This window comes from Procambarus clarkii, chromosome 58 (assembly GCF_040958095.1).
Source record: "Procambarus clarkii isolate CNS0578487 chromosome 58, FALCON_Pclarkii_2.0, whole genome shotgun sequence".
In the NCBI taxonomy this organism is placed as follows: Eukaryota; Metazoa; Arthropoda; class Malacostraca; order Decapoda; family Cambaridae; genus Procambarus; species Procambarus clarkii.
The window spans coordinates 12,096,339-12,103,158 of NC_091207.1; positions in this window are offsets into that span (position 1 = coordinate 12,096,339).

The following is a 6,820-nucleotide window of genomic DNA, read 5'->3' on the forward strand; positions in this document are numbered from 1 at the left end:
TGAAGGAGGATATTCTCAAAAGGAAGAGTCGATTGCAGCATGTGGAGGGATACAAAAAAGTATTCCTGCAGAGGGACAGGACGAAAGAGGAGAGAGCCAGGGCAGCAGAGGCAAGGAGGAAGCGCAGGGAGAGAGGAGCAAACGAGGAAATCACAGCCCCCAACACAACAGTCCTAGAGACAAGAGGAGAACCCAAAACCAGCATCCCAGCAACACCAGAGGGGGGGGGCAACACCACCACCCCCCTCTGCATAGAAACCCTCCCTTCCCCTCACCCTACCTGCCCCCACCCAACCCTCCCTCCCCCCCCCCACCCCATTCTGACCCTGTCACCCCTTCCCCATTCCCATCATGTCCCCCCTCCCCCTTCATCCCATAACCCTCCCTATCCCTCCTCCCCCTCACCCCATATCCTCCATGTCCCCCCTATCTCCTTACCCCACACCCTACCTGTCCCCCCCTTCCCTTGCACCCCAACCCCCCATCCCAAAATCCTCTGAGACTCTACAACCCACCTCACAGATCTTCACACCCAGGGAACAGCTTTACCCACCAGCAGAATGCTCGCCAAGAAAGGGACAAGGAAATGAACAAAAGAAAGTGAGCTTCAAGGCAATGTACACTAACATAGATGGGATTACAAATAAAACAAGTGAACTCGGAGAATGGGCACTAGAAGAAAACCCAGACATAATAGCACTCACAGAAACAAAGCTAACGAAAACTATAACAAACGCAGTGTTTCCACAGGGCTACTATGTAGTGAGGAAAGAGAGAGAAGAGAGAGGAGAAGGTGGTGTAGCTTTGCTACTAAGAAAAGGTTGGAGTTTCGAAGAGATGGTAAATCAGAACTGTGAAGGTTTCAGTGACTACATATCAGGCACCATAGCAACTGGAGGACAGAAAATTATAATAGTAGTCATATATAACCCCCCACCGAATGACAGAAAACCCAGACAGGAATATGATAGAAACATGGCCACCATCAATATAACAGAGAGAGCAGCTTCTGTGGCTAGCAGGAACGGATCTAGGCTACTAATCATGGGAGACTTCATCCATGGGAAGATATATTGGGGGAACAGAGACCCACATGGAGGCCCAGACACGTGGAGAGCTAAGCTGCTGGATGTGGCAACAAGAAACTTTCTAAGTCAACACGTCAAGGGACCGACAAGAACGAGAGGAGGGGATGAACCAGCTTTGCTTGATCTGATATTTACCCTAAATGAGTCGGATATAAGGGAAGTTAAGTTGGAAGCCCCTCTGGGAATGAGTGATCGTAGTGTATTGAGCTTTGAGTACCTGGTTGAGCTGAAGGAACTGGGAAACAAAGGGCTGGCGTACCGAAAGGGAAACTATGAGGAAATGAATAAATTCCTAAGGGATATACATTGGGACACAGAACTCGGAACCAAGTCCGTACAAGACATGATGGACTATGTTACCCAAAAATGTCAGGAGGCTGTAAGCAGGTTTGTCCCAGCCCAACAGGAAAAAACAGAGAAGCAAAGGAAGAATCCGTGGTTTAATAGGGAATGTATGAAAGCAAAGGAGCTGAACAAAAGGGCATGGAGGAACTTCCGTAATAACAGAACACCAGAAAGTAGAGAGAGATACCAGAGAACCAGGAACGAGTATGTTAGTGTGAGAAGAGCAGCTGAGAAAAGGTATGAAAATGATATAGCTAATAAAGCCAAGACCGAACCAAAGCTACTGCACAGTCACATCAGGAGGAAGACAACAGTGAAGGAACAGGTGATGAAACTTAGGGTGGGTGAGAACAGATACACAGAGGATGACAAAGAGGTGTGTGAAGAACTCAACAAAAGGTTCCAGGAAGTCTTCACAATAGAACAAGGAGAGGTCACTGTGCTAGGAGAGGTGGCAGCAAACCAGGCGACCTTGGAAAGATTCGAAATTACAAGAGATGAGGTCAAGAAGCACCTAGTGGAGCTGGACGTGAGAAAGGCTGTTGGGCCGGACGAAATCTCACCATGGGTATTGAAAGAGTGTGCAGAGGCACTTTGCTTGCCACTCTCCATAGTGTATAGTAGGTCACTGGAGACGGGAGACCTACCAGAAATATGGAAGATGGCTAATGTGGTCCCAATATACAAAAAGGGCGACAGGCCAGTGTCCTTAACTTGTATACCATGCAAGGTGATGGAGAAGATCGTGAGAAAAAACCTGGTAACACATCTGGAGAGAAGGGACTTCGTGACAACCCATCAACATGGGTTCAGGGAGGGTAAATCTTGCCTTACAGGCTTCATAGAATTCTACGATCAGGTGACAAAGATTAAGCAAGAAAGAGAAGGCTGGGCGGACTGCAACTTTTTGGACTGTCGGAAAAGCTTTGACACAGTACCCCATAAAAGGTTGGTACATAAGCTGGAGAGACAGGCAGGTGTAGCTGGTAAGGTGCTCCAGTGGATAAGGGAGTATCTAAGCAATAGGAAGCAGAAAGTTATGGTGAGGGGTGAGACCTCAGATTGGCGTGAAGTCACCAGTGGAGTCCCACAGGGCTCTGTACTCGGTCCTATCTTGTTTCTGATATACGTAAATGATCTCCCAGAGGGTATAGACTCATTCCTCTCAATGTTTGCTGACGACGCCAAAATTATGAGAAGGATTAAGACAGAGGAGGCGGGCGGTGGGTGGCGGCGTGTGGCCGGGATCGCGCCCCGCCGCCCGCAGCTTTACCACCAAAAACACGCCAAGAGTCCTGAGTCGTTTAGGTTTTTGTGGGAGTGTTGGTGGAGGGAGGTGGAGGTGGAGGGAGGAGGAGGTAGAGGGAGGAGCGTAAGGGTGGAGGTGCAGGTGGAGGGAGGAGCGTGAGGGCGGAGGTGCAGGTGGAGGGAGGAGCGTGAGGGTGGAGGTGCAGGTGGAGGGAGGAGCGTAAGGGTGGAGGTGCAGGTGGAGGGAGGAGCGTGAGGGTGGAGGTGCAGGTGGAGGAGCGTGAGGGTGGAGGTGCAGGTGGAGGAGCGTGAGGGTGGAGGTGCAGGTGGAGGATCGTGAGGGTGGAGGTGCAGGTGGAGGGTAGAGGTGCAGGTGGAGGTGCAGGTGGAGGGAGGAGCGTGAGGGTGGAGGTGGTGCAGGTGGAGGAGGTGCAGGTGGAGGAGGCGCCTTAACCACCCCATCAACCACAGTTTGTGTCACCTGACGAGGGCGCCGCCGGAACTCCCGCCAATAATCCTTCATCAGCGGCCGCCTTAAGGGCAAAATTAGTTGAGTTTACGATTTACTGAGATTATTAACTTATAGAAAACTGAACGTTGCGGACGGCTTTGACGGGAGGCTTACCTATATGTCTCCGGGGGGCACCTGAGGTGTATGTGAGCCTCACAGTGGCTCCGGGGGGCACCTGAGGTGTATGTGAGCCTCACAGTGGCTCCGGGGGGCACCTGAGGTGTATGTGAGCCTCACAGTGGCTCTGGGTGGCACCTGAGGTGTATGTGAGCCTCACAGTGGCTCCGGGCGGCACCTGAGGTGTATGTGAGCCTCACAGTGGCTCCGGGGGGCACCTGAGATGTATGTGAGACTCTCAGTGGCTCCGGGGGGCATCTGAGATGTATGTGAGACTCTCAGTGGCTCCGGGCGGCACCTGAGGTGTATGTGAGCCTCACAGTGGCTCCGGGCGGCACCTGAGGTGTATGTGAGACTCTCAGTGGCTCCGGGGGGCACCTGAGGTGTATGTGAGCCTCACAGTGGCTCCGGGCGGCACCTGAGGTGTATGTGAGCCTCACAGTGGCTCCGGGGGGCACCTGAGGTGTATGTGAGCCTCACAGTGGCTCCGGGGGGCACCTGAGGTGTATGTGAGCCTCACAGTGGCTCCGGGCGGCACCTGAGGTGTATGTGAGCATCACAGTGGCTCCGGGGGGCACCTGAGGTGTATGTGAGCCTCACAGTGGCTCCGGGGGGGCACCTGAGGTGTATGTGAGCATCACAGTGGCTCCGGGGGGCACCTGAGGTGTATGTGAGCCTCATAGTGGCTCCGGGCGGCACCTGAAGTGTATGTGAGCCTCACAGTGGCTCCGGGGGGCACCTGAGGTGTATGTGAGCCTCATAGTGGCTCAGGGCGGCACCTGAGGTGTATGTGAGCCTCACAGTGGCTCCGGGGGGCACCTGAGGTGTATGGGAGCCTCACAGTGGCTCCGGGGGGCACCTGAAGTGTATGTGAGCCTCACAGTGGCTCCGGGGGGCACCCGGGGTGTATGTGAGCCTCACAGTGGGTCTTCCTGACACAGTAGCTGCGGGGTTGAGAGTGCCGCGGGTCAGCAGGTACACACCAGGAGCTGGAGCTGGTGTGCTGCCTCACACCTGGGGTGTGGACACTGGCCGGAGACTCACTACTCTAAGGTGACCACACTCAGTCTTCCTGCCACCGGAAACTTATCGGGAACCAGATTGTTATTATCTTGACACCCTGGAATATATTCTTAGTGGGGGCTACCTGGTCCCTGTGTAGCCCCCCCCTCTCCCTCACCCCCCTCCCTCATTAGTGGGGGCTGCCTGGTCCCTGTGTAGCCCCTCCCCCTCTCCCTCACCCCCCTGCCTCATTAGTGGGGGCTGCCTGGTCCCTGTGTAGCCCCTCCCCCTCTCCCTCACCCCCCTCCCTCATTAGTGGGGGCTGCCTGGTCCCTGTGTAGCCCCTCCCCCTCTCCCTCACCCCCCTCCCTCATTAGTGGGGGCTACCTGGTCCTTGTGTTGCCCCTCCCCCTCTCCCTCACCCCCCTCCCTCATTAGTGGGGGCTACCTGGTCCTTGTGTAGCCCCTCCCCCTCTCCCTCACCCCCCTCCCTCATTAGTGGGGGCTACCTGGTCCTTGTGTAGCCCCTCCCCCTCTCCCTCACCCCCCTCCCTCATTAGTGGGGGCTACCTGGTCCCTGTGTAGCCCCTCCCCCTCCCCCTCACCCCCCTCCCTCATTAGTGGGGGCTACCTGGCCCCTGTGTAGCCCCTCCCCCTCTCCCTCACCCCCCTCCCTCATTAGTGGGGGCTGCCTGGTCCCTGTGTAGCCCCTCCCCCTCCCCCTCACCCCCCTCCCTCATTAGTGGGGGCTACCTGGTCCCTGTGTAGCCCCCCCCCTCTCCCTCACCCCCCTCCCTCATTAGTGGGGGCTACCTGGTCCCTGTGTAGCCCCTCCCCCTCTCCCTCACCCCCCTCCCTCATTAGTGGGGGCTACCTGGTCCCTGTGTAGCCCCTCCCCCCTCTCCCTCACCCCCTCCCTCATTAGTGGGGGCTACCTGGTCCCTGTGTAGCCCCTCCCCCTCTCCCTCACCCCCCTCCCTCATTAGTGGGGGCTACCTGGTCCTTGTGTAGCCCCTCCCCCTCTCCCTCACCCCCCTCCCTCATTAGTGGGGGCTACCTGGTCCCTGTGTAGCCCCTCCCCCTCTCCCTCACCCCCCTCCCTCATTAGTGGGGGCTACCTGGTCCTTGTGTAGCCCATCCCCCTCTCCCTCACCCCCCCTCCCTCATTAGTAGGGGCTACCTGGTCCCTGTGTAGCCCCTCCCCCTCTCCCTCACCCCCCCTCCCTCATTAGTGGGGGCTACCTGGTCCCTGTGTAGCCCCTCCCCCTCTCCCTCACCCCCCTCCCTCATTAGTGGGGGCTACCTGGTCCTTGTGTAGCCCATCCCCCTCTCCCTCACCCCCCCTCCCTCATTAGTAGGGGCTACCTGGTCCTTGTATAGCCTATACATATCCAGCAGGTGTGGAGTACACAGGGCCAGCAGGTGTGGAGTTCATGGATCGTTGTGAGAACATTTTTATTTTTTCATATATGTGAGTCATAAGGCGGGGCTGGAGAGCTGCAGCCTGTCCTGCCAGTACACTTGGTACACACAAACACACGTGTCACACACCTGCATGGTACACACACACACACACCTGAGAGAGTACCTCTGAGGAAGGCAACAAAGGGTGAGGGTGAGAGACACCGGAGTGGAGAGGTAAGAAGTGGAGTGCCCCAAGGGTCGGGTCTGGGGCCGCGACTGTTGCAGATATATGTCAATGACCTGATAGAGACCATTGGCTCCTTCCTGTCAATGGTTGCAGATGTTGCAACACTGATGAGAGCCAGGTTAGGTTAGGGTGACAGAGTGATGCATTGCAAGAGGAGTTGGACACCCCAGAAGTGGTCTGAAAAATGGCTGCTAGAGTTTACCCCAGCTAAATGCAACGTTATGATGACTGGAGCAGGAGTATGAAGACCAGTATAGCAGTATAAGATGAAGGGAAGACCAATATAGCAGCAGAACTGAGAGGATTGAGCTATGAGGAAAGACTGAGAGAACAGGGACCAGATTCACGAAAGCAGTTACGCAAACACTTACGAACGTGTTCATCTTTCCTCAATCTTTGATGGCTTTGGTTACATTTATTAAACAGTTTACAAGCATGAAAACTTCCCAATCAACTGTTGTTATTGTTATAAACAGCCTCCTGGTGCTTCGGAGCTCATTAACTGTTTAATAATTGTAAACAAAGCCGGCAAAGACTGAGAAAAGATGTACAGGTTCGTAAGTGCTTCCGTAAGTACCTTCGTGAATCTGGCCCCTGGATCTTACCTCACTGGAGAAGAGGAGAGATATGGGAAGACATGACAACAACATACAAGATTCTGAGGGAAATAGACAAAGCATCATTGTTGACAGCAGAACTAGGGGTCATAGATGGCAGCTGGAGACACAGACGAGGGGTCATAGATGGCAGCTGGAGACACAGACGGGGGGGTCATAGATGGCAGCTGGAGACACAGACGGGGGGGTCATAGATGGCAGCTGGAGACACAGACGGGGGGTCATAGATGGCAGCTGGAGA